This window comes from Salvelinus sp. IW2-2015, unplaced genomic scaffold (assembly GCF_002910315.2).
Source record: "Salvelinus sp. IW2-2015 unplaced genomic scaffold, ASM291031v2 Un_scaffold2832, whole genome shotgun sequence".
Classification (NCBI taxonomy): Eukaryota; Metazoa; Chordata; class Actinopteri; order Salmoniformes; family Salmonidae; genus Salvelinus; species Salvelinus sp. IW2-2015.
In genome coordinates, this window is record NW_019944132.1 from 75,350 (window position 1) to 100,925 (window position 25,576).

Here is a 25,576-nt window from a genome sequence, read left to right on the forward strand (position 1 = left end):
CAGGAATAGAGCTCACCCACTCATATCATATGTATGTATCAGCCTATAAGGCACTTGGACTGCTAATATGCCTCCATTACTCCATTACTCATGAAACAGCATACAAAGCAGCATCCTGATTTATCAGCCTCTGAAGCTGCTATTAAATCTGATAAAGCTCTGAGGCTGAAAGCTAATCTGATCAGCCTGTCAGGAATGGATCTCTGTACATTTTTATTTTATCCACAAAACATGAAGTGTCCTGCGGTTCCGGATTTTRACACAAAATGCTGCTAGTTTTGTCCCAATGCAATGTGTAGATTTTGTGTGTAGACTGTGTCTTGCTTGTGCTGTGGTAATATCCGTAACAGACAGATAGCCTTAATATATATACAGTTGAAGTCGTAAGTTTACATACATTGAGGTTGGAGTCATTAAAGCTCATTTTTCAACCACTTCACAAATTTCTTGTTACATTCTTGTTCTTGTTAACAAACTACCTGTGGATGTATTTCAAGGCCTACCTTCAAACTCAGTGTCTCTTTGCTTGACATCATCGGAAAATCAAAAGACCTAAAAAACAAAAAGGGAAACCTCCACAAGTCTGGTTCATCGTTGGGAGCAATTTCCAAACGCCTGAAGGTACCATGTTCATCTGTACAAACAATAGTACGCAAGTATAAACACCATGGGACCACGCAGCCATCATACCGCTCAGGAATGCGACGCGTTCTGTCTCCTAGAGATGAACGTACTTGGGTGTGAAAAGTGCAAATCAATCCCAGAACAACAGCAAAGGACATTGTGAAGATGCTGGAGGAAACAGGTACAAAAGTATCTATATCCACAGTAAAACGAGTCCTATATCGAATACCTAAGGGCAGCTCAGCAAAGAAGAAGCCACTGCTCCAACCGCCATAAAAAGCCAGACGCGCTTGAACTGCACATGGGGACAAAAATCATACTTTTGGAGAAATGTCCTCTGGTCTGATGAAACAAAAATAGAACTGTTGGCCATAATGACCATCGTTATTTGGAGAAAAGGGAGGCTTGCAAGCCGAAGAACACCATCCCAACCGTGAAGCATGGGGTGGCAGCACATCGTGTGGGGCTTTGCTGGCAGAGAGACTGGTGCACTCACAAAATAGATGGACATGAAGAGGAAAATTATGTAATATTTGAAAACATCTCAAGACATCAGTCAGGAAGTAAAGCTATTCGCAAAATGGGTCTTACAAATCAACAAAGACCCCAGCATACTTCCAAAGTTGAAAATGCTTAAGACAACAAAGTCAAGTAGGAGTCCATCACAAAGCCCTGACCTCAATCCTATAGACATTGTGGGCAGAACTGAAAAAGTGTGTCGAGCAAGGAGGCCTACAAACCTGACTCAGTTATACCAGCTCTGTCAGGAGGAATGGCCAAAATTCACCAACTTATTGGGAAGCTTGTGAAGCTACCCGAAACATTGTGACCCAATAAACAATTTAAACAAGCCTACCAATTACTAATGAGTGTAAAACTTCTGACCCACTGGAATGTGAGAAGAATAAAAGATAAATAATAATTCTCTCTACTATTATCTCGACATTCACCTTCTAAAAAAAGTGTGATCTAACTGGACCTAAGACAGAAATTCTACAAGGATTAAATGTCAGGAATTGTGAAAAACTGAGTTTAAATGTAACTTAGGTATAAACTCCGCACTCAACTGTATATAACATATATACACAGAACCAGTCAAAAGTTTGGACTTGCCTACCTCACAGGTTTCTGTTTTACTATTTTAAACATTGTAGAGGGCACAACACCTTTCCCCCTCAGAGTGAAAAGTTGGCATGGGTCCCAGATCCTCAAAAATCTACAGCTGCACCATCAAGGCATCCTGACCGTGCATCACCGCCTGGTATGGCAACTGCTCGGCATCTGACAATAAGCGCTACAGAGGGTAGTGCGTACGGCCCAGTACATCACGTGTGCCATCTTCCTGCAATCCAGGACTTATATAAGAGGCGCTGTCAGAGGAAAGCCATAAAATTGTCAGAGATATAGACTGTTTCTCTGCTACCGCAGGAGCGGTACCGGAGCACAACTTCTAAACAGCCTATCCTCAACCATAAGACTTAAACAATAATTAAATGCCACCGACATTACTGGACACCTCAATTTATTTGTACACTGCTGCCACTCCTGTTTTATTTCTATGCACAGTCACCTTCACCCCTACCTACAGTGGCTTGTGAAAGTAACCCGCCGGGCATTTCCTATTTTGTTGCCATACAACCTGGAATTAAAATAGATTTTTTTTTTGGGGGGGGGGGTGTATCATCTGATATACACAACATGACTACCACTTGAAATGCAAAAACAAATAAAAACATTTTGTACACAAACAAGAAATATGACAAAAAAACAGAAAACATGAATGTGCATAAATACTTTGTAGAGCCACTTTTTGCAGCAATTACAGTGGCAAGTCTCTTGGGTTATGTCTCTATAAGCTTGGAACATCTAGCCACTGGGTTTTTTTCCCATTCTTCAAGGCAAAACTGCTCCAGCTCCTTCAAGTTGGATGGGTTCCGCTTGTGTACAGCAATATTTAAGTCAAACCACAGATTCTCAATTGGATTGAGGTCTGGGATTTGACTAGGTCATTCCAATACATTTAAATGTTTCCCCTTAAACCACTTGAGTGCTGCTTTAGCAGTATGCTTAGGGTCATTGTCCTGCTGGAAGGTGAACCTCCGTCCCAGTCTCAAATCTCTGAAAGACTGAAACAGGTTTCCCTGTATTTAGCGCCATCCATCATTCCTTCAATTCTGACCAGAATCCCAGTCCCTGCAGATGAAAAACATTCCCACAGCATGATGCTGCCACCACCATGCTTCACTGTGGGAATGCTGTTCTCGGGGTGATGAGAAGCGTTGGGTTTGCGCCAGACATAGTGTTTTCCTTGATGGCCAAAAAACAACATTTTTGTCTCATCTGACCAGAGTACCTTCTTCCATATGTTTGGAGAGTCTCCCACATGCCTTTTGGTGAACACCAAACATGTTCACTTATTCTTTTCTTTAAGCAATGCCTTTTTTTCTGGCCACTCATCCGTAAAGCCCAGCTCTGTGGAGTGTACAGCTTAAGGTGGTCTTATGGACAGATACTCTAATCTCCGCTGTGGAGCTTTGCAGCTCATTCAGGCTTATCTTTGGTCTCTTTGTTGCCTCTCTGATTAATGCCCTCCTTGCCTGGTCCGGGAGTTTTGGTTCTTTCCATTTTTGAATTATGGATTTGGTGCTCCGTGGGATGTTCAAAGTTTCGGATATGTTTTTATAATCCAACCCTGATCTGTACTTCTCCCCAACTTTGTCCCTGACCTGTTTGGAGAGCTCCTAGGTATTAATGGTGCCCCTTGCCTAGTGGTGTTGCAGACTCTGGAGCCTTTCAGAACAGGTGTATATATAATGAGATCATGTGACAGAACATTTGACACTTAGATTGCACACAGGTGGACATTATTTAACTAATTATGTGACTTCTGAAGGTAACTGGTTGCACCAGATCTTGTTTAGGGACTTCATAGCAAAGGGAGTGAATACATATGCACGCACACTTTTCAGTTTGAATTTTTTTTAACATTATGTTAAACAAGAAAAAAATGTAATTTCACTTCACAAATTTGGACTATTTTGTGTATGTCCATTACATGAAATCCAAATAAAAATACATTTAAATTACAGGTTGTAATGCAACAAAATAGGAAAAACGCCAAGGGGGATGAATACTTTTGCAAGGCACTGTACATGTACAAATTACCTCTAACCTGTACCTCCGTGCACTAACTCGGTACCTGTACCCCCTGTACATAGCCTCGTTATTGTTATGCTATTGTGTTACTTTTTATAATTTTTTTACTTTAGTTTATTTGGTAAATACTTTCTTAACTCTTCTTGAACTGCACTGTTGGTTAAGGGCTTGTGAGTAAGCATTTCACGGTAAGGTCTACACTTGTGGCAAATCAAATTTGATTTGATGAGAAGAAGAGACTTGCTTGGGCCAAGAAACACGAGCAATGGACATTAGACCTTTGGAAATCTGTCATTTTGGTCTGATGAGTCCAGATTTTTGGATCCAACCTCTGTGTCTTTGTGAGACACAGAGTATGTGAATGGATGATCTCTGCATGTGTGGTTACCACCCTGAAGCATGGAGGAGGAGGTGTGATGGGGTGGGGAGGTGCTTTGCTGGTGACACTGTCTGTGATTTATTTAGAATTCAAGGCACACTTAACCAGTATGGCTACCACAGATTTCTGCAACGATACGCCATCCCGTCTTGTTTGCTCATAGTGGGACTATCATTTGTTTTTCAACAGGACAATGACCCAACACACCTCCAGGCTGTGTAAGGACTATTTGACCAAGAAGGAGTGATGGAATGCTGCATCAGATGACCTGGCCTCAAACCAATTGAGATGGTTTAGGATGAGTTGGACCGCAGAGTGAAGGAAAAACAGCCAACAAATGCTCAGCATATGTGGGAACTCCTTCAAGACTGTTGGAAAAGCATTCCAGGAGAAGCTGGTTGAGAGAATGCCAAGAGTGTGCAAAGCTGTCATCAAGGCAAAGGGAGGCTACTTAGAAGAATCTCAAATATAAAATATATTTTGATTTGTTTAACGCTTTTTTGGTTACTACATGAGTCCATGTGTGTTATTTCATAGTTTTGATGTCTTCACTATTATTCTACAATGTAAAAAATAATAAAATAAAGAAAAACCCTTGAATCAGTAGGTGTGTCCAAACTTTTGAATGGTACTGTGTTTTTGGAATGTTCATTCAAATCGCCACAGTTTTCCTCCACCTTTTTTCCTCTAGGCATCAGCTTTCTGCCGGTGTTTGAATGTGGCTCAATGGTTCTTTGTTCCTTGCATGCGATTGGCTCTGGTGTTGGGCAGACCCATTGCCAGGATAAGGGGATAGTTGAAATCATCGAGAGGGCAATATTTTTTTGGGTTCTTTGCGTTGAAATGATATTGAATTGTGCTTATATCACGCTATACCACAATAAACAAAATTACGAGACTCCGAGATCATTGAGTGCTTTTGAAGTGACAGTGAGGTTGGCGCAAAATCTGTAGTCAATCTCAGCGAACAGAACAAAACAGAGGTAGTAGGCATAGTAAACTAAATATCAGATCAATAAAGGCATGACCTAATCTACTAAACAAAAATATAAACGCAACATGTAAAGTGTTAGTGCCATGTTTCATGAGCTGAAATAAAAGAGCTCAGAAATTTTCCATACGCACAAAAAGCTTATTTTCTTCAAATTTTGTTCACAAATTTGTTTACATCCCTGTTAGTGAGCATTTCTCCTTTGCCAAGATAATCCATCAATCTGGCAGGGGTGGCATATCAAGAAGCTGATTAAACAGCATTATCATTATACAGGTGCACCTTGTGTTGGGTACAATAAAAGGCCACTCAAAAATGTGCAGTTTTGAGTGTGCAATTGGAATGTCCACCAGAGCTGTTGCCAGATAATTTAATGTTAATTTCTCTACCATGTTGTCTTCGAGAATTTGGCAGTACGTCCAACCGGCCTCACAACCGCAGACCACGTGTACCCACGTCAGCCCAGGACCTCCACATCCGGCTTCTTCACCTGCGGGATTGTCTGAGACCAGCCACCTGGACAGGTGATGATAATGAGGAGTATTTCTGTTTCTAATAAAGCACTTTTTTCGGGAAAAACTCATTCTAATTGGCTGGACCTGGCTCCCCAGTGGTTAGGCCTGGCTCCAAAGTGGGTAAGCCTATGCCCTCCCAGGCCTACCCATGGCTGTGCCCCTGCACAGTCATGTGAAATCCATGGATTAGAGCCTAATGAATCGATTTCAATTGACTGATTTCCTTATATGAACTGTAACTCAACTTTTCTGAACACTTGCAGCCTCATTGATCCTCTGTGGAACTTCCTGAGTAATCGATCATTCCATTCTCTCCAAAACTTTTTGTAAGATCCCCCTCAAATGCCAGTTGGATTAGTTAAGCTTTCATTCAGTGTAGCATGCTTCTTCTCTGCTGGCTGAACACGTTTCTCTAAGTGGAAAATTAGTTCTCGCACATAGCTTCCTCAGTGACAATCCCATTAATAAGCCCTATGATTTCATTTAGAATAATGTGTGATGTGTATGTGGCATTGTGGGGTGTGGTGCTAAACACCTTGGCGAGTTCCTTGTCTTTTCAGAGAGTATGTTCCATCATAGACAGAAAAAGTCCACTGCCCCCCTCCACTCTTGACTCTATTGCGTCCAATGTCCCCCTCAGCGGTTGCTGGTTTGAAACAAGGAGCTCAATAAATGTCCACAATCGCCAACACTTACATGTGATTTCTTGCCAGCTGCCCATCATTAACAAGTGTTGACCGCTGAGTACCCTTACCCAAACTAGTTTTTCTTTCCACAGTACAGTTCATTTAAAATGCTCTTTGCATTATGCATGCCTAGCGAATCCATTAGTATCAATAGCATGCTTCCAGTCAGAATACCAAGATTTGGTGAAGGCCTTGTCTGCATTAACAATGGACCCAACACAGAACTTTCGACATGGGAGAATTTTTTTTTGCATCTGCAGTAACCAAGTATTCCAGACACTCTCTTCCTATGAACCAGTTGCTATTAAACAAATGTTTTTGGATAGAAAACCTACAGCTAGGGTAGGATTCTAGGCTAACCTGGGCTGGCTCCTCTGTTCCAAGATAGTCAGGAACAGTTGGAGGTGGATAGGGCTGTGGAGCCATTATCCTGGCGGAGCTTGTGAAAGAGGGGGAAGGCTCTGCACGCGGAGCTAGCTGGAGTTCGGGCTTGGCGGCGGGCCTCGGTTGTTTGATGGTGCTGCTGCTCATTGCTCTCCTTCGGCTTTGTTTGGATACTTTGGCGGGGAGCCAATGTTTGATATCCATCGTGGCAGTGGGAGATTAGCTGGTTCAAGTTAGCTAAATAGGCTAAGGCTAATAACACTAACACTTTTTACAGATAGCTAAGAAGCTAACTAAACTATGTATTGGTGTGAGGTAGAGTTGAGTGAAGCAGCTTCAATGGTAAACTTGTCACCACCATTATAAATCAAAATAAAATATTACAGGAGGAGGCACATCACGTTATTCACTTAGCCTACCACAGATGAGAAGTGTTTTTTCCGGTATGGTCTTGGCAGCATACAGCCTGGGAGACACCGCTGCCGGTTAGGCGCTGTTCAGGCCTTAAATGCCAGACGAGCCATCAGCTCTGAGTCGGCGTGTTTTGTGAATACTGTAATGTGTGGACCAGTGGCGCAACAATATTTGTGGTTTTTGCGCTTGACTGAAACTGGGGGACGACGTGCTCGGGAATGCGTGCGGATCGCGAGATTGAGAACAAACAGCCCCGGTGAATGGAAGCTCTGTGCTGCCCACTGCAAGCCCGAGAACAAAAGACTATGGCCACTGAGTTCGGACACAAAAGCACGGTCATGCAGAAATCATGAGACCGGCACAGTGGGTGGTAAAACAACAGTAAGAATAGCCTGCTCATTTTAATCTCGATCAACACTTTCTAATCTTCATTGCCCACTAATTCCCTGTCTGGAACCTGACAAACTCTCCTGCCTAGACTACTGCATAATAATTAGACTAGTAAATATTTCTGTTCATACCAATTCTGCTTTTATGTAGCATATTGCTTTTTTTTATCCCTCACAAATGGCCAATTTTTTTTATTTATTACGCTTAGCCGACCCACTACCTCTCTAAATTCAGAACTCCTCCTGCAGAACAAAGGGGGAGAAGAACAGAGAGAAAAAGAGAAAACTGAGAGGACAGGACATACTGTAGTGGTAGTGACAGGTGTGCTGACCTGGAAGATGGATGGATGTCAGTAGGTACAGAACAGAGGGGCAGGCTGCGTACAGAGAGGGCCTGACCAGGAAGATGGATGGATGTCAGTAGGTACATGCAATGACTGTGTGGATATTGGTTGTTTTACCCTACTAAATATGTTTTGAAAGCACTGACCGTTGAGTCATTCTGGACCTAAGCACCGTCTGCATAAGTGCAGACACAAAATGAAAACAGCAGCATCTCTCCGCCATTAAGTTCGTTCAGAAGTGACCACCACACAACACACACACACACACACACACCACACACACACACACACACACGACACACACACACACACACACACACACACACATCACCACACACACACGACACCACACACACAACACACACACACACACCACCACACACACAACACACACCGACACACACACACACACACAACACACACACACAATGTAGCTGTTGACAGATCCATTACTAGAAGAGAGAAACAGTGTCTAGTCCTTTCAGTTCACGGTTCCTCCACTCTCTGGCAGGGTTCTAGGCCTCGTTTTGTTCAATTAAAACATTCTTCACTTTCATACCCTCACACCTACCCTCTCACACAATGCACCACCGGCCAGCGCCAACAAGCCCTGTTCAGGCCCTCTTCATGTACGCAGCCTGCCCCTCGTTCTTGTACTACGGACATCCATCCATCTTCCTGGTCAGCCCTCTCTGGTACGCAGCCTGCCCCTCTGTTCTGTACCTACTGACATCCATCCATCTTCCTGGTCAGGCCGCTCTTACGCAGCCTGCCCCCTCTGTTCTGTACCTACTATGAACATCCATTCGCATCTTTCCTGTGCAGGCCCCTCGTCTCGTACGCCAAGCCTGCCCCTGCGTAGATCGTGTACCTAGCTGACATCCATCACCATCCTCTGTCAGCCCGCTCTGAATACGCAAGCCTGCCCCTAACGTGTTCTGTAACCACTGACATTCCATCCATACTTCCTGTCAGGCGCCTCTCTGTACGCGAGCCTGCCCCTCTGTTCTGGTGTAACTAACTGACATCCATCCATCTTCCGTGCGTCAGCCCTCTCTGTACGCAGCCTGCCCCTACTGTTCTGTCACGCCCTACTGACATCCAATCCATCTTCCTTGGTCAGGCCCTCTCTGTACGCAGCCTGCCCCTCTCGTCCCTGTACCTACTTGAACATCAATCCATCTTTTCCTGGTCAGGCCCTCTCTGTACGCAGCCTTGCCCTCATGTTCTGTACCGAACTGACAATCCATCCATCTTCCTGGTCAGGCCCTCTCACGTACGCAGCCTGCCCATCTGTTCTGTACCCTGACTGACATCCATCCATCTTCCTCTGCTATCAGGCCCTCTCTAAGAATACGACAGCTGGCACCTCTGTTCTGTACCTTACTGACATCCATCCATCTTCCGGCAGGCCCTGCTCTGGCTAGCGCAGCCTGCCCCTCTGTACTGTACCCTACTGACATCCACCTTCCATCTCCTGGTCATGCCCTTCTCTGTACGCAGCCTGCCCTCTGTCATGCTTACCTACTAGCATCCATCCATCTCCTCGGTCAGGCCACTCTCTGTACGACAGCCTGACCCCTCTGTTCTAGATACCTAACATGTACAATCGCACCATCTTCCATGGTCAGCCCTCTCTGTACCGCAGCCTGCCCTCTGTTCTGTACCTACTTGACATCCATTCATCTACCTGGTCAGGCCTCTCATAGTACGCAGATCCTGACCCTCTGTTCTGTTACCCTACTGGACATCCTCCATCTTCCTGGTCAGGCCCTCTCTGTACGCAGCCTGGCCCGCTCTGTTCTGCACCTACTGGACATCCATCTCTCCTGGTCAGGCCCTACTCTGCTACGCAGCCTGCGGGGCCCCCCCTCTGTATCTGAACTACTGGACATCCATCCATCTTCCTGGTCAGGCCCTACTCTGTACGCAGCCTGCCCTCGTTCGGTACCTTACTGACATCCATCCATCTTCTCTGGTCAGGGCCCACTCTTTGTACGCAGCTGCCCCTCTGTTTCTTGTATCCTACTGCACATTCCATCCAGTCTTCCTGGTCAGGCCCTCTCTGTACGCAGCCTGCCCCTCTGTTCTTANAGAGAGAACAGTGTCTATCTAGTCCTTTCATTCACTGTGTTCCTCCACTCTCTGGCAGAGTCCAGGCCTCGTTTGTTCTAATTAGGAACATTCTTCACTTCATACCCTCACCCTACCCTCTCACACAATGCAGCACAGGCCAGCTCCAACAAGCCCTGGTCAGGCCCTCTCTGTACGCAGCCTGCCCCTCTGTTCTGTCCTGTCCTCTGAGTTTTCTCTCTTTCTTTCTGTTCTTCTTCTCCCTCTTTGTTCTGCTGGAGGAGTTCTGAATTTAGAGAGGTAGTGGGTTGGCTAAGCATAATAAATACATTTTTTGGCCATTTGTGAGGGATAAAAAAAGTAATATGCTACATWAAAAAAAAACAGAATTGGTATGAACAGCAATATTTAGTAAACAAATTATTATGCAGTAGTCTAGGCAGGAGAGTTTGTCAGTTCCAGACAGGGAATTGGTGGGCAATGAAGATTAGAAAGTGTTGATCGAGATTAAAATGAGCAGGCCATTCTTACTGTTGTTATACCACCCACTGTGCCGGTCTCATGATTTCTGCATGACCGTGCTTTTGTGTCCGAACTCAGTGGCCATAGTCTTTTGTTCTCGGGCTTGCGGTGGGCAGCACAAAGCTTCCATTCACCGGGGCTGTTTGTTCTCAATCTCGCGATCCGCAAGCATTCCCGAGCACGTCGTCCCCCAGATTCAGTCAAGCGCAAAAAACTAAAATATTGTTGCGCCACTGGTCCACACATTACAGTATTTACTAATCACATCGACTCAGAGCTGATGGCTCGTCTGGCATTTAAGCCCTGAACAGCGCCTAACCGGCAAATACGTCTCCCAGGCTGTATGTCGCCAAGAACATACCGGTAAAAAACGCTTCTCATCTGTGGTAGGCTAAGTGAATAACGTGATGCGCCTCCTCCTGTAATATTTTATTTTGATTTATATGGGTGGGGACAAATTTACCATTGAAGCTGCGTCACTCAACTCTGCCTCACGCCTTACACCAATAACGTAAACTCACCCCATTCCGTACAAATGTGCGTAACCGCGACATTCGAACGAGGCTGCAATGAAAACGAATGGGACTGTAGTGACTGTGTTGGCATCAAAATCCGGGGTGTGAACTACGTTTCGATTCAGCGTTGATTGACATGGTAATAGTCTAACAGTATTGGAGAAAAAATGAAAAAACTAACCCCTCTGACGCTGTACGTTACGTCGTGACGTGTCGCGTCGTGACGTGTCGCTACGTAACGTACAACGCTCATTTGCAACTAATTTTGTGCCGTACAGCCTCTTTCCACCAGGGGTAACCCTTCTCTCGCAGATTAAAATCATGCTTAACCATATACACTGTAAGAAAACTTCATGATTTTGTCTAAATTAATATAATTATTGCTAATATTAAACTAATATTTCATGACTAGGGTGCCAATAAAAAAAATTTGCGCGTCATTACTGCGAGCCATCATGACACTCAAAACCAGGAACAGCTGCAGTTCACTTGTGAGGCTAACGTTAGCGCAGCCCTAAACCCCTCTTCAAATTCGACACAAACCTTCAAACAGGTATGTGATGAGACATTACATTAACTCTTTACGTTTTATTTAAATTTTCAGGTTGATTAGTTGGACTAATCGGGTGAAAAAAAACTGTTTTCTTCACCCAACATATTTCCCCCTTTCAAGATCACTTCGTAGCCTTCGCTCCCCACCCGCCATTTTTAAAAAGACCCGACGGAGCTCATTGCCTTGTTGAATTATGCAGAGATGGGCATCATGAAGGTCTCGTCATTACTTTTGTTGGAAAGGGGAGAAATTGTGCTTTACATTGGTATTGATATTACAGTTGATCTGGAAGTATTACGTTTTTTGGGAACAAAAATAAGGTAAATTGTACGGACCAAGGCGATGTACAAAAGTGAGTGAGTTTACGTTACATAGTTTAGTTAGCTTCTTAGCTATCTGTAAAAAGTGTTAGTGTTATTAGCCTTAGCCTATTTAGCTAGCTCAAACCAGCTAATCGCCCACTGCCACGATGGATATCAAACATTGGCTCCGCCAAAGTATCCAAACAAAGCCGAAGGAGAGCAATGAGCAGCAGCAGCATCAAACCACAGAGGCCGCCGCCGAGCCCAGCAGCGATGATACTGCCGAGTTCCAGCTAGCTCCGCGTGCAGAGCCTTCCCCCTCTTTCACAAGCTCCGCCAGGATAATGGCTCCGCAGCCCATTCCACCTCCGACTGTTCCTGACGATCTTGGAACAGAGGAGCCAGCCCAGGTTAGCCTAGAATCCTACCATAGCTGTAGGTTTTCTGTCCAAAAACATTTGTTTAATAGCAACTGGGACATAGGAAGAGAGTGTCTGGAATACTTGGTTACAGCAGATGCAAAAAAAGTTTTCCCATGTCGAAAGTTCTGTGTTGGGTCCAATGTTAACGCAGACAAGGCCTTCACCAAATCTGGGTATTCTAACTGGAAGCATGCTATTGATACTAATGGATTCGCTAGGCATGCATAATGCGAAGAGAATTTTAAATGCACTGTACTGTGGGTATGGGTACTCAGGTGTCAACACTTGTTAATGATGGGCAGCTGGCAAGAAATCACATGTAAGTGTCGGCGATTGTGGACATTTATTGAGTTCCTTGTTTCAAACCAGCAACCACTGAGGGGGACATTGGACGCAATAGAGTCAAGAGGCGAGGGGGCAGTGGACTTTTTTCTGTCTATGATGGAATATACTCTGAAAAGACAAGGAACTTGCCAAGGTGTTTAGCACCACACCCCACAATGCCACATACACATCACACATTATTCTAAATGAAATCATAGGGTTTATTAGTGGGATTGTCACTGAGGAAGCTATGTGCGAGAACTAATTTTCCACTTAGAGAAACGTGTTCAGTCAGCAGGGAAGAAGCATGCTACACCGAATGAAAGCTTAACTAATTCAACTCACATTTGAGGGGGATCTTACAAAATGTTTTGGAGAGAATGGAATGATCGATTACTCAGGAAGTTCTACAGAGTATCAATGAGGCTGCAAGTGTTCAGAAAAGTCGAGTTCCAGTTCAAATAAGGAAATCAGTCAACTGAAATCAATTCATTGGGCTCTAATCCATGGATTTCACATGACTGGGCAGGGGCACAGCCATTTGTGGGCCTGGGAGGGCATAGGCTCACCCACTTTGGATCCAGGCCCAACCACTGGGGAGCCAGGTCCAGCCAATCAGAATGAGTTTTTCCCTACAAAAGGGCTTTATTTTATGACAGAAATACTCCTCAGTACCATCAGCTGTCCAAGTGGCTGGTCTCCGATGATAACGCAGGTGAAGAAGCCGGATATGGAGGTCCTGGGCTGACGTGGGTACACGTGGTCTGCGGTTGGGTGGCCGGTCGGACGTACTGCCAAATTCTCGAAAACGACATGGTAGAGAAATCAACATTAAATTATCTGGCAACAGCTCTGGTGGACATTCCTGCTGTCAGCATGCCAATTGCACGCTCTCTCAAAATTTGCCAGCATTGTGTTGTGTGACAAAACTGCACATTTTAGAGTGGCCTTTTATTGTCCCCAACACAAGGTGCACCTGTATAATGATAATGCTGTTCAATCAGCTTCTTGATATGCCACAGGTTGCCAGGTTGATGGATTATCTTGAAAAAGGAGAAATGCTCACTTACAGGGATGTAAACAAATTTGTGAACAAAATTTGAGAAAAGTAAGCTTTTTGTGCATATGGAAAATTTCTGAGACCTTTATTAATTTCAGCTCATGAAACATGGGACTAACACCTTACATGTTGCATTTATATTTTTGTTTAGTAGATTAGGTCATGCCTTTATTGATCTGATATTTAGTTTACTATGCCTACTACTTGGTACCTCTGTTTTGTTCTGTCCGCTGAGATAGACTACAGATTTTGCACCAACCTCCCTGTCACTCCAAAAGCACTCAATGATCTCAGAGTCTCGTAATTTTAACTTTGTTTATTGTGGTATAGTTCAATTCAATATCATTTCAATGCAAGAACCCCCAAAAATGTTGCCCTCTTGATGATTTCAACTACCCCCTTATCCTGGCAATGGGTCTGCCCAACACCAGAGCAATCGCACGCAAGGAACAGTGAACCATCGAGCCACAACAGCGCCAGAAAGCTGATGCCGAGAGGAAAAAAGGTAATATAGTTAGCATCTGTCTCTGCCTCATATTTCTGAACAGCTGAAATAAAAACTATGTGGTGATTTGAGCAAACATTCCAAAACATACAATACCATTAAAAAGTTTGGGCACACCTACTGATTCAAGGGTTTTTCTTTATTTTACTATTTTTTACATTGTACAATAATAGTGAAGACATCAAAACTATGAAATAACACATATGGAATCATGAAGTAACCAAAAAAGCATTAAACAAATGTAAATATGTTTTATATTTGAGATTCTTCAAAGTAGCCACCCTTTGCCTTGATGACAGCTTTGCACACTCTTGGCATTCTCTCAACCAGCTTCACCTGGAATGCTTTTCCAACACTTTTGAAGGAGTTCCCACATATGCTGAGCACTTGTTGGCTGTTTTTCCTTCACTCTGTGGTCCAACTCATCCCAAACCATCTCAATTGGGTTGAGGTCAAGTGATTGTGGAGGCCAGGTCATCTGATGCAGCATTCCATCACTCTCCTTCTTGGTCAAATAGCCCTTACACAGCCTGGAGGTGTGTTTTGTGTCATTGTCCTGTTGAAAAACAAATGTTAGTCCCACTAAACGCAAACAAGACGGGATGGTGTATCACTGCAGAAATTTGTGGCAGCCATACTGGTTAAGTGTGCCTTGAATTATAAGTAAATCACTGACAGTGTCACCAGCAAGCACACCATCACACCTCCTCCTCCATGCTTCAGGGTGGGAACCATACATGCGGAGATCATCCGTTCACCTACTCTGTGTCTCACAAAGACACAGCGGTTGGAGCCAATAATCTCAAATTTGGACTCATCAGACCAAATGACAGACCAGTGTCCATTGCTTGTGTTTCTTGGCCCAAGCAAGTCTCTTATTCTCAAAAAATCAAACATTATTTGTCACAAGTGCCGAATACAACAAGTGTAGACCTTACCGTGAAATGCTTACTAACAAGCCCTTAACCAACAATGCAGTTCAAGAAGAGTTAAGAAAATATTTACCAAATAAACTAAAGTAAAAAGTTATAAAAAGTAACACAATAGCATAACAATAATGAGGCTATATACAGGGGGTACTGGTACTGAGTGAGTGTGCGGGGGTACAGGTTAGAAGTAATTTGTACATGTACAGTGCCTTGCAAAAGTATTCATCCCCCTTGGCGTTTTTCCTATTTTGTTGCATTACAACCTGCAATTTAAATAGATTTTTATTTGGATTTCGTGTAATGGACATACACAAAATAGTCCAAATTGGTTAAGTGAAATGAAAAAAAATGACTTGTTGAAAAAAAAGAAAGAAAAAAAGAAAAGTGGATGCATATGTATTCACCCCCTTTGCTATGAAGCCCCTAAATAAGATCTGGTGCAACCAATTACCTTCAGAAGTCACATAATTAGTTAAATAAAGTCCACCTGTGTGCAATCTAAGTGTCACATGATCTGTCACATGATCTCATTATATATACACCTGTTCTGAAAGGCCCCAGAGTCTGCAACTTTACTAAGCAAGGGGCACCACCAAGCAAGCGGCACCATGAAGACCAAGGAGCTCTCTAAACAGGTCAGGGACAAAGTTGTGGAGAAGTACAGATCAGGGATTATTATAGAAAAATATCAGAAACTTTGAACATCCCACGGAGCACCATTAAATCCATTATTAAAAAATGGAAAGAATATGGCACCACAACAAACCTGCCAAGAGAGGGCCGGCCACCAAAACTCACGGACCAGGCAAGGAGAGCATTAATCAGAGAGGCAACAAAGAGACCAAAGATAAACATGAAGGAGCTGCAAAGCTCCACAGAGGAGATTGGAGTAACTGTCCATAGGACCACTTTAAGCTGTACACTCCACAGAGCTGGGCTTTACGGATGAGTGGCCAGAAAAAAGCCATTGCTTAAAGAAAAAAATTTGCAAACACGTTTGGTGTTCGCCAAAAGGCATGTTGGAGACTCCCCAAACATATGGAAGAAGGTACTCTTGAAGTATGGGCAAAAATCCCAGCGTCTAGATGTTCCAAGCTTATAGAGACATACCCCAAGAGACTTGTAGCTGTAATTGCTGCAAAAGGTGGCTCTACAAAGTATTGACTTTGGGGGGGGGTGAATAGTTATGTATCCTCAGGTTTTCTGTTTCTTTTGTCATATTTCTTGTTTGTTTCACAAGAAAAAATATTTTGCATCTTCAAAGTGGTAGGCATGTTGTGTAAATCAAATGATACAACCCCCCCAAAAATCTATTTTAATTCCAGGTTGTAAGGCAACAGATAATGAATAATGCCAAGGGGGGTGAATACTTTCGCAAGCCACTGTAGGTAGGGTGAAGTGACTATGTATAGATAATAAACAGCGAGTAGCAGCAGTGTACAAAAAAATGGAGGGGGGTCAATATAATAGTCCGGTGGCCATTTGATTAATTGTTCATCAGTCCTATGGCTTGGGGGTAGAAGCTGTTAAGGAGGCGTTTGGTTCTAGACTTGGCACTCCGGTACCGCTTTCCGTGCAGTAGCAGAGAAAACAGTCTATGACTTGGGGTGACTGGAGTCTCTGCCAATTTTATGGGCCTTCCTCTGACATCTCCTAGTATAGAGGTCCTGGATGGCAGGAAGCTTGCCCCCAGTGATGTACTGGGCCATACGCACTACCCTCTGTAGCGCCTTACGGTCAGATATCGAGCAGTTACCATGCCAGGCAGTGATGCAACCGGTCAGGATGCTCTCGATGGTGCGCTGTTAGACATTTTTGAGGATCTGGGGACCCATGCCAAATCTTTTCAGTCTCCTGAGGGGGAAAAGGTGTTGTCGTGCCATCTACAATGTATAAAATAGTAAAAAATAAAGAAAACCCTTGAATGAGTAGGTGTGTCCAAACTTTTGACTGGTACGTATATATATACACTGCTCAAAAAAATAAAGGGAACACTAAATAACACATCCTAGATCTGAATGAATGAAATATTCTTATTAAATACTTTTTTCTTTACATAGTTGAATGTGCTGACAACAAAATCACACAAAAATTATCATTGGAAATCAAATGTATCAACCCTGGAGGTCTGGATTTGGAGTCACACTCAAAATTAAAGTGGAAAACCACACTACAGGCTGATCCAACTTTGATGTAATGTCCTTAAAACAAGTCAAAATGAGGCTCAGTAGTGTGTGTGGCCTCCACGTGCCTGTATGACCTCCCTACAACGCCTGGGCATGCTCCTGATGAGGTGGCGGATGGTCTCCTGAGGGATCTCCTCCCGACCTGGACTAAAGCATCCGCCAACTCCTGGACAGTTCTGTGGTGCAACGTGGCGTTGGTGGATGGAGCGAGACATGATGTCCCAGATGTGCTCATTGTATTCAAGTCTGGGGAACAGGCGAGCCAGTCCATAGCATCAATGCCTTCCTCTTGCAGGAACTGTGACACACTCCAGCCACATGAGGTCTAGCATTGTCTTGCATTAGGAGGAACCCAGGGCCAACCGCACCAGCATATGGTCTCACAAGGGGTCTGGGATCTCATCTCGGTACCTAATGGCAGCAGGCTACCTCTGGCGAGCACATGGAGGGGTGTGTGGCCCCCCAAAGAAATGCCACCCCACACCATGACTGACCCACCGCCAAACCGGTCATGCTGGAGAATGTTGCAGGAGCAAGAACGTTCTCCACGGCGTCTCCAGACTCTGTCACGTCTGTCACATGTGCTCAGTGTGAACCTGCTTTCATCTGTGAAGAGCACAGGGCGCCAGTGGCGAATTTGCCAATCTTGAATTTGCCAATCTTGGTGTTCTCTGGCAAATGCCAAACGTCCTGCACGGTGTTGGGCTGTAAGCACAACCCCCACCTGCAGCAGGCCCTCATACCACCCTCATGGAGTCTGTTTCTGACCGTTTGAGCAGACACATGCACATTTGTGGCCTGCTGGAGGTCATTTTGCAGGGCTCTGGCAGTGCTCCTCCTGCTCCTCCTTGCACAAAGGGGAGGTAGCGGTCCTGCTGCTGGGTTTTGCCCTCCTACGGCCTCCTCCACGTCTCCTGATGTACTGGCCTGTCTCCTGGTAGCGCCTCCATGCTCTGGACACTACGCTGACAGACACAGAAAACCTTCTTGCCACAGCTCGCATTGATGTGCCATCCTGGATGAGCTGCACTACCTGAACCACTTGTGTGGGTTGTAGACTCCGTCTCATGCTACCACTGAGTGAAAGCATCGCCAGCATTCAAAAGTGACCAAAACATCAGCCAGGAAGCATAGGAACTGAGAAGTGCTCTGTGGTCACCACACTGCAGAACCACTCCTTTATTGGGGGTGTCTTGCTATTGCCTATAATTCCACCTGTTGTCTATTCCATTTGCACAACAGCATGTGCAATTTATTGTCAATCAGTGTTGCTCCCTAAGTGGACAGTTTGATTTCACAGAAGTGTGATTATTTGGAGTTACATTGTGTTGTTTAAGTGTTTATTTTTGAGCAGTGTATATTAAGGCTATCTGTCTGTAGGATATTGCCATAGCACAAGCAAGACACAGTCTACACCAAAATCTACACATTGCATTGGGACAAACTAGCAGCATTTGTGTGAAAATCCGGAACCGCAGGACACTCATTGGATTATCTTTCAGCCTCAGAGCTTTATCAGATTTAATAGTAGCCTCAGAGGCTGATAAATCAGGATGCTGATTTGTAGGCTGTTTCATGAGTAATGGAGACATATTAGCTAGTCCAAGTGCCTTATAGGCTGATACATACATATGATATGAGTGGGTGAGCTCTATTCCTGCCAGGCTGATCAGATTCAATAGCAGCCTCAGAGGCTCATAAATCATGATGCTGCCATTTATGGTTTCATGTTGACTCAATCAACCACATCCCTCCTCTCTGCCGTAGAAAACTCTTGGATATTGTGTCATTCTTAATCCCTCTTTAGGGTCTTTAATGAAAAGACAATGTAGTATTATTTAGGTTTAGCTGTGTATGACCTGTACGTCCCATTTCTCTCTGCCTGGGTGTAACTGTGTGCATTTTGTCCCTTCAGTCACTCCATACCAAAAGCTAGAGCTCCTCTACTTCACTGAGTCTGGGGTTCCGGAATTCTAAAGGAGTCCTACGGGAATCCAATCTATTTACAGCTCTTGCAAAATTAGATTTTGTTTTCATTTCCTAAAAGAGGGACTGGGTTCATTTTATTTGAACCAATCCAGTCAATTGTTGATTTAGGGATGATGTTGATGAGGAAATCTGATGATTATGTCACATCTGCTCCTGCCACGCCCTCTAGTGCTCATTCGGTGTCTCCTTGACCTGCTGCCACTCCCCCAGTGCTCTCTCCCTCTCCGTGTGTGTGTGTGTGTGTGTGTGTGAGATTGTGTGGGCGGAGACAGGCGTGCTGGAGTCAGAACAGATCCCCACCAGCTGCAACATGTTCCATAATCAAGACCTCTACAAATACTCAGTCATGCCTCTTCCACACTGCCAGATCGTAATCTCTGCTCAGTACTATTCAGATCCTGTTATCCTGTTGTGTCTGTTTTCCTTGCCTGATGCTGTTTTCCACTACAGTTCTGCCCACTCTGACTGGTCCCTGTCTCCAGTCCCACGTCTTGTCATCCTGCTACTCTGTCCTGGATTCCCCACTCTACTACTCCGTTGGATTCCCCTCCGGACCTGCTCACCCTGTCTCAACCCCTCTCGCTCCAGCCTCAGCCACCACACCTGGTTTCCAGCAACCCGCCCGAGATTCCGCTGACCTGCCTTCCATCTTCCCTGTGTTTCAATCAATACCTCATCTGAGTCTGCTCTTGGGTTCCCCTGTTCCACTCCACATAACAGATTAAGATGTAAACCATGTTCGGTTAGTTTGGAATTAATCTGCCAACCCTTTTTATCACAACACACTTCAAAAAATATTTCCCTGTTTATATCATTTAACAAAAGTATAACATTCCCTGTATATTTCACTGCTAGTCCTGGCCATTGGTAGTGGGAATAGAGTGCCATTTAAAATGTACTTACTCATTGCCGGCATGTTTATGTAGTAGAAGAATGCCATGACAACCAAGACTGATCCTGAACCGGAAGACTAACATGTCAATCTGCTTGTTGATGAAGGTCCTTCTGAGATAGGCACCGCTCAGATGTCTTAATCAGGTCATGCCCAGTTGTTTGGGAGTTGAGGTYTTTTGCAGATGAAACCATGAAAAGTCCATCTCAAGTCAGCCCTCTAGAACAAGCTCGATGTCTACTCTAGGGGGTATGCTTTCAGAATGTTGCAGATAGAAATGTAATGCATAGAATAATATACYATGCKACCCTCTTGAATAATAGATGGTTAGTCCACATTGTACATTCTTACAGTATTTCTATCGGCATTCTGCATGTTGTGTTTCACTTAATATGCCCTAATTAATTTGTGCTTTGTAAATATTTTTGTACTTGTTTTGATAAACCATACTGTCAGATAGTAATCCGTCTTACATACCAGATGATCCTAAAGGGACCTCATCTCATTCATGATTATCATGCACTAAATAGCTATGGACTATAGCAGCATAGCTGCAGGAAGTAGGGGTGCTGAGGGTACTGCATCACCTGCTGAGAATTCAGAATAAGAAAAACATTTTACAAAAAAGTAGTGCACTGGGCCTTTACTAGTCCCGCCTTTACTAGAGGACAGATATAGCCGTCTGTAGCGTGGGCAATTTCTTTACGGGTAGTCCTGAATGAATCCTGAATAATGATGAGTGAGAAAGTTACATATGCATAATTCTTATACCACCCAAACATTTTTGGGTTAGCATGTCTCGGGAGTATGCTATTTGTGCGTCTAACGCTCACCCATCATTATTCACGATTCATTCAGGACTATCCATAGTCATGGTAGCATCCACATTAATGTAGCATGTAGTACATGCTCATACAGTACATTCGCACCCATTGACTTTTCCACATTTTGTTACGTTACAGTCTTATTCTAAAATTGATTCAATTGTGTTTTTTTGCCCTCATCAATCGACACACAATACCCCATAATGACAAAGCAAAAACATATTTTTTTGAATTTTGCAAACTTATTAAAAACACAAAACTGAAATGTCACATTTAAATAAGTTTTCAGACCCTTTACTCAGTACTATGTTGAAGCACCGTTGGCAGCGATTACAGCCTTGAGTCCTCTTGGGTATGGCGCTACAAGCTTGACACACCTGTATTTGGGGAGTTTCTCCCATTCTTCTCTGCAGATCCTCTCAAGCTCTGTCAGGTTGGATGGGGAGCGTCACTGCACAGCTACAGTACATTCAGGTCTTTCCAGAGATGTTCGATCTGGTTCAAGTCCGGGCTTTGGCTGGGCCACTRAAGGACATTCAGACACTTGTCCCGAAGCCACTCTTGGCTGTGTGCTTAGGGTCATTGTCCTGTTGGAAGGTGAACCTTCACCCCCAGTCTGTGGTCCTGAGCGCTGTGGAGCAGGTTTTTATCAAGGATCTCTCTGTACTCTGCTCCGTTCATCTTTCCCTCAATCCTGACTAGTCTCCCAGTCCTTGCCACTGAAAAACATCCCCACAGCATGATCCTGCCACCACCATTCTTCACTGTAGGGATGGTGCCAGGTTTCCTCCAGATGTGACGTGATCTTTTTTCTCAAGGTCTGAGAGTCCTTTAGGTGCCTTTTGGCAAACTCCAAGTGGGTTGTCATGTGTGTTTTACTGAGGAGTGGCTTCTGTCTGGCCACTCTACCATAAAGGCCTGATTGGTGGAGTGCTTCAGATATGGTTGTCCTTCTGGAATGTTCTCCCATCTCCACAGAGAAACTCTGGAGCTCTGTCAGAGTGACCATCGGGTTCTTGGTCATCTCCCTGACCAAGGCTCTTCTCCCCCGATTGCTCAGTTTGGCCAGGCGGCCAGATCTAGGAAGATTCTTGGTGGTTTTAAACTTCTTCCATTCAAGAATGACGGAGGCCACTGTGTTCTTGGGGCCGTTAAATGCTGCAGAAAGTTTTTGGTACCCTTCCCCAGATCTGTGCCTCGACACAATCCTGTCTCGGAGCTCTACAGAAAATTCCTTCGACCTCATGGCTTAGGACCTTATATAGACAGGTGTGTGCCTTTCCAAATCATGTCCAATCAATTGAATTTACCACAGATGGATACAGTTGTAGAAACATCTCAAGGGTGATCAAAGGAAACAGGAGGCACCTGAGCTCAATTTTGAGTCTCATAGCAAAGGGTCTGAATACTTATGTAAATAAGATATTTCTGTTTTATAATTATTTATTTATTTACAGTTTTCGCTTTGTCGTTATGGGGATTGTGTGTAGACTGATGAGGGGAAAAAATATTTAATCCATTATAGAATAAGGCTGTAACGTAACAAAATGTGGAAAAAGTCAAGGGGTCTGAGTACTTTCCGAATACATTTGTCCCAATACTTTTGGTCCCCTAAAATGGGGTGAATATGTGCAAAAGTTCTGTAATTTCTAAACGGTTCACCTGATATGAATGAAAATACCCTCAAATGAAAGCTGTATCATTTCAAATCCAAAAGTGCTAGAGTACGGAGTCAAAACATCCAAAATTCTGTCACTGTCCCAATAATTTTGGAGCTCTGTGTACTGCATATGAAGTCACCACTGAAAGATGTAATGTAGAACACCCCTAACTGTAACTGGTAAGACTCAAGTGTGTAAATGACAAACCAGACCAACACTAACGTCAGCCGTGTGCACTAGATCACCTGCTGGGTGTCGACGAACGGTGGCCATTCAACATTTAGAATCACTGGGATTTTTTTTTTTTTATCACAATATTCTATGGTCTGAGGCTGTGCAAGGTCGACGTTAGTGTTGGTCTGTCGTGTCCTTAATAAGGAACAAAGTAAGACGAGACAAGCCATCATCTTCAACAGCGCATTGATTGTCACTGGTCTAATTGAACATTGCCTCCACAGTGCTTCTATCAGAACGCACGCCGGGAGGAGAACCTGTGTGTTGGAATATAATAGCAAAACAACAAACAGCAGTGCTTAAATAAGAGTTAAAGTGTAACCCATTTCACCAGGAGGCAAATGGTAAACAGGAATCCTTTGTAGTCTTGGTAAGAGAACTCATGTCCCCACAGCTAAGGCAGGAAGTCCGCAGGGTGGTCTGAGTTTGGGACATAATCCTGGAGAGAATCACAACAGACATACAGTAAGTGGTGTTAGGGGATAGGAGGGCACCTTGCTGTGACTCAGCTCCTGCAGGGCCTTCCACTCATACAGAGACAACCTGGACCCCCCCCCCACATCTACACTGATTGAAGTGGATTTAACAAGTGACATCAATAAGGGATCATAGCTTTTACCTGTGTTCACCTGGTCTGTATATGTCATGGAAAGAGCAGGTGTTCTTAATGTTTTGTATACTTTAAAGTAGAGGTCGACCGACTATGATTTTTCAACGCCAATACCGATTATTGGAGGACCAAAAAAGCCGATACCGATTAATCGGCCGATTTTTATATATATATTTGTAATAATGACAATTACAACAATACTGAATGAACAATGAACACATCAATAAAATATATTTAGTCTCAAATAAAATAATGAAACATGTTTGTTTAATTTGGTTTAAATAATGCAAAACAAAGTGAAAGTAAAAGTGCTTTTTTCCGGATGCCCCAAACAATCGGAAAGGGAATTCATCAGAGAAAATGACTTTACCCCAGTCCTCAGCAGTCCAATCCCTGTACCTTTTGCAGAATATCAGTCTGTCCCTGATGATTTTCCTGGAGAGAAGTGGCTTCTTTGCTGCCCTTCTTGACACCAGGCCATTCTCCAAAAGTCTTCGCCTCACTGTGCGTACAGATGCACTCACACCTGCCTGCTGCCATTCCTGAGCAAGCTCTGTACTGGTGGTGCCCCGATCCCGCAGCTGAATCAACTTTAGGAGACGGTCCTGGCACTTGCTGGACTTTCTTGGGCGCCCTGATGCCTTCTTCACAACAATTGAACCGCTCTCCTTGAAGTTCTTGATGATCTGATAAATGGTTGATTTAGGTGCAATCTTACTGGCAGCAATATCCTTGCAATATCCTTGCCTGTGAAGCCCTTTTTGTGCAAAGCAATGATGACGGCATGTGTTTCGCAGGTAACCATGGTTGACAGAGGAAGAACAATGGTTCCAAGCACCACCCTCCTTTTGAAGCTTCCAGTATGTTATTCGAACTCAATCAGCATGACAGAGTGATCTCCAGCCTTGTCCTCGTCAACACTCACACCTGTGTTAATGAGAGAATCACTGACATGATGTCAGCTGATCCTTTTGTGGCAGGGTTGAAATGCAGTGGAAATGTTTTTGGGGGATTCAGTTCATTTGCATGGCAAAGAGGGACTTTGCAATTAATTGAAATTCATCTCATCACCCTTCATAACATTCTGGAGTATATGCAAATTGCCATCGTTCCATGCGCTACCAAGGTAGGTTTAATGAAAGTATCTGACAGCCCCTTTCAAATTCAGTGCCACAATGATTTAATTGACATATTTACATATGCTTGCCAGAGCTAATTGGTTTACATAGGACTACAGTGATTGCAAGTTGGAAGCAATTGGACAGTCATTTAGTCCAAAGAAAGGTAGGAATAAACAGCAAAAGTAAGAAGGGTCTTAAAATAACAGAAAAGTAATTTTCTCTCTCAGGTAGTACATCCTTGGCTAATAAGACAAGATGGAGGAATCATTAGTGATTCATCAGCAAGGAACGCTGTGATAAGAGGAATGGTGTCTCTGAAGCATTGCAGTTACGCATCTGATATTGTGTAACATAATATTGTTTCAACTAATGGTGCACTCCTAGTCCTAATGGAAACATAAATGGTAGCCTTGCCACATAATGCTGAAGATGACGTAGGAGAAATGTTACTCTCTCAAATCATAGTCATAGTACCCTCTCATGACCATGTTGAACTCACGAGCTTCCAATCTGGTTCACTTGTGGATTCAAATGTAGGCAGAACGGTGCAAGCGCTCAGAGTTTTCAGGATGTCTCACGAGGCTATAGACCCCCCCCCCCCTCCCTATTTCAGTTTTAAAGCAAGTTTGCTGCCACATCTACAATTTTGCCATGGGGCAGAGAGAAAGGTTTGCAATTTTATAACTAATTTCCTGCAATTCTACTAATTTGCTAATGGGACGGAGAGGAACATTTGCAGTTTACAGCTAATTACCTGCAATTCTATACTAAATTACAATAGGATGGAGAGAAATGTCTGCAGTTTTTTTATTTGATATCTGAGTGAGACGAACAAAATCAACAGAGGCCCCCGGCTTGGTAATTCAACCATGTTAACAAGTTTAATAGCTGCCGCGAAACTACAGTCGTGCCAAAAGTTTTGAGAATGACACAAATATTAATTTCACAAAGTCTGCTGCCTCAGTTTGTATG

General features: G+C 43.9%; 1 pseudogene; it reads left to right on the forward strand.

Moving 5' to 3' along the window:
* The first annotated feature begins 12,014 nt into the window (after positions 1-12,014).
* LOC112074817 (solute carrier family 2, facilitated glucose transporter member 3-like) overlaps positions 12,015-25,576 on the forward strand; it is a 49,420-nt pseudogene continuing 35,858 nt past the window's right edge.